Source organism: Nothoprocta perdicaria, unplaced genomic scaffold, assembly GCF_003342845.1.
Source record: "Nothoprocta perdicaria isolate Ctin4 unplaced genomic scaffold, notPer1 scaffold_329, whole genome shotgun sequence".
Taxonomy (NCBI): Eukaryota; Metazoa; Chordata; class Aves; order Tinamiformes; family Tinamidae; genus Nothoprocta; species Nothoprocta perdicaria.
In genome coordinates, this window is record NW_020455565.1 from 48141 (window position 1) to 51596 (window position 3456).

The 3456-nt window shown below is 43.3% G+C and overlaps 1 long non-coding RNA gene across 1 annotated transcript; it reads left to right on the forward strand.

The window, feature by feature from the left end:
- Positions 1–469: 469 nt before the first annotated feature.
- On the forward strand, positions 470–2489 carry LOC112950689. Its single transcript, XR_003250065.1, has 3 exons — positions 470–710; positions 1201–1363; positions 2412–2489. It is a non-coding gene; the product is annotated as an uncharacterized LOC112950689 (long non-coding RNA).
- The last annotated feature ends 967 nt before the right edge of the window (positions 2490–3456 follow it).

Sequence of the window (3456 nt, forward strand, 5' to 3'; positions counted from 1 at the left end):
GCCGCCCCCGCGCCGCCCCGCCGGAAGCCGCCCGCAGCCAGGTCCGGCGGCGCTCCGCGGCCGCAGCACGATCGTTCCGGGCTCGCGGCGGGTGGAACCCGCCGCGGGCTCTGACGCTGCGTCGGTAGCGGGTGGGGCGCCGGTAACGGCTGCGCGCGGCCGTTGGAGGAAGGGAGGTGCCGAGAGCCGCCCTCAGCGCTAGCAAGCGGCGCGGTGCTTTCGGCGGCGGCAAGGGGGAGGCCGGGGGAAGTCGGTGGGCGGCCCGGGCCGCCCGTGAGGCCCGGCGCGCCCAGGGGCGGAGAGCGCGGCCCGCGGCGGCGCGGGCGGCTGTGCGGGGAAACTGGCACGTCGGGAGAGCAGGAAAAAATGGGTTCACGTCGAAAGTGGGCACGTGAGGCGCGTCAGGCAGTAGCTGCAGAAAGCGCCTGGCTTTTCAAGTGCTGAGCACCAGCTGTCTTCCACTCGGCGCAAATGCCTTTCCAAGACTTTAGGCCACTGTCTACTTTGCTTTATCACTCCGTGTGAACGTGCTCTTACTAAAAAGAAAAACAACAACAACAACAAAACCCCCACCGTTGCACTGTTTGATGTGTGTTTTGTTGATTCTCTAGGCCCCATTCACTTGCTTTGATCCTTCGGCAGCAGTGCTCTCTTTGGAGCCCTATTCATCAGGCTGGGCTTCAATATCCTACCAGGGAGCTTCAATGAATGTAGGCTCTTCTTTTTTTGCTAACATAGAGCAGCCAAGTGTTTTAGCTAATGGGAGGGGTGGAAGCAGTAGGATTTTCTTTAATAGCACCTTTGCTGTAAAACTCCCATGAAGCTTGGGCATGCTAATGAAATGCTAGTAATAATTAAAATTAGAATTCCATCTCAGTTTTCATTAAATAGGCTTTTTTGTTGTTGTTGATTTCAATAAACTTAGAGAAATACTCATTCTGGAGATTTTTTGGCTTTGTTGATAGAGTTTTTGTGACATCCCTTTTCTTCAGCTCCAAGAAAAGAAATTTGCACACTACATCTGTTTAAAACACAGCAAGTTTTCATCAGCCAACCAATGCTTGGCATATGAAATACCCCCACTCTGTACTAGTAGGGACAATTGAGAGTAAAGAGAGGTCATTTGGGGAGACAGACAAGCAAAAAATGCTTCAAAATGTTTGTTTTTGAGGGTGAGAGGATCTGTTTTGTCACTTCTAGTGATTAAAACTATGGAAGTCTGCCCGCTAAGGACTGCGTTGCAGAGGATGAATGGCTTGCAAGGCAAAACAGTGCTGTGTTTTCCTTCAGCACCTGTCTAGCAAAAGAGAAATGTTCTTGCGAATCCTCTGCTGACTGTAGCTGCACACTTGCAGCAGTCTATGTATGTATATTTTTGGGGTAAGAACATATGCCTTAGTGACTTGGTTGATAAATACGAGTGGTCATAGTACTAATTAATTAGTGATTAATGAAGTGCAAGGGATTTGATTTTAATTTTTCTTCTCTCTGAAATGGTTCAATTTTTTTTTTCTTCTGAATATCAAAACTCTTTTTGCCAGTTTAGTAGCTTTTATTTGTTTATATCTTTGTCTTAAAAGAAGTGCAAACTATGATTTCCAGTGGCATTCATATATGGTATAGTATATTTCTTGTCAGTGTCCAAGTTTGAGTAAACGCCTCATGAGGCAGGAACTCTGTTTCTCCCTATGTTATGTGTAGTGCTGAAAGCCAATAAAACTCTGTCAGCAGAGTAGGAAATAACCAGGAATCCATGGCCAGTAATTCATGGCTCTCTGGATCCAATTCTGCAGAACTCCTATAAAAAAGTCAGTATTTAATGTGCTGGTTGAGCCAAAACCTTAAAATCCACTAACCCTCAACTGCCCTATACAATACTTAATTTATGGCATGAATGGAATAGTTCGAGGTGGAAGACATTTGTCTCTACTTTTTCCTGGCTTCTGTTCACCAAAAGCACATTAGCAAACCCATGTTACCAACTGCTTCCTGCTTCTACTCTTCAGTGTTTTGTAGTTACCATGGCTGACCCAACAAGCTGTAAAACTTGCCTGGTGTTTTGTAACAAAGGAGAAAATAGAATGATTTGTGTTGGAACATGATGACCAGAAGTCATTATTGATTTAAAGCAGGACAGCAAGAAAATACAGTGAATCTGTTGCTTTGCTGATCATCTAGCAAGGTGGTGTTAGCAGTCAGCAGAGGGCAATAGAGAAATACAGTTTGTGATACCTAAAGGATTTGAAGCACTGATTATGTGTTTACAAAAAAGGAAAAAGAACGAAAGAAGGGCCAGGAGGATAGCTTGTTCAGTTTACTACTGGAGACCTGTCTGTGACAGACCACCAAAAAACCAACATTTTCAAAGAGAGCATCTGCAGCATCCTTGAGTCTTTCCTTTTCTTCTGCAGCTACGTAGGATAACTTGGCTAGAACTTACTGATGACTGCATGTGCAGTGGGCTAAAGAAGATAATGGGAGATGCAGGAATGCACTCTTTGGAAGGAACAGAAGAGGAGGCATTTCAAAGATCCTGCAGGTGACTGAGGTGAGCAAACTAGCACCTTCTCTATCAAGTGAGATAACCGGTATTCAGTCAGCTGTATCAGTCATGAACAAACTGACTGCTTGAAATTATTTAACAATATTTGCTTTTTTGGGCATGCTAGTACACAGTTTTCTTCTTGGTAAAAAAAAAAGGATAGTAGTGGTAAGGGGCATGTATTTCTGAACATTCATTGTTTTGAAAATGGGACGTATTACAGTTGGTGATTTTATGTGCAATATTATATATCAGAACTATTTGAGACATGCTTATCATTGCACAGGGCTTCTATATTGTAATTCCTAGATTCTAGCTTACCCAGAAATATATAAAGAAAATGAGTCTATTATTGTTTCTTTTGAGAGAATTTTTGCTAATCTTTTGGACAAATGTGACCTGTAGTTTTGGAGAAATTTATTTGGAGGTATCAGGCGCATGGTCAAAATGTTTTCAGATTTTGAATATGCTTTCTTGTCAGAAAGGTGCTGAAAAGTCGTAAGAAATAAAATAGTAATAACAAAAGGAGTTAAGCCACAAAAATCAAAAGGCTGACAGAAGGATTAGAAAGCAGAAAAAAACACATACAAAAAAAGAAAAACAACAGAATAAGTTAGGATATAAGCACATGAAACACTTCTGTAATGTGAAGATCTCAACTGATGTCACCATAACACTTGGAAAATATTCTCAGGATGCTAGGAAGCATTAAGGCAACACAGGTTATCAGAGGATAAACTTCTACTTCAGCAGCCACCAGCACCAGAAGTGACCAACAAGAAACACTCTAAGAAATGAAAGCTGAAGAATTATCATTCCAGGGATATCATGGAGAAAGTGCAAGGGTATGTAGAGGTCAGGCAGATACTACCCTTCTGAGGCAGGGCCAGATGCCAAGCAAAAAGGATAAAAGA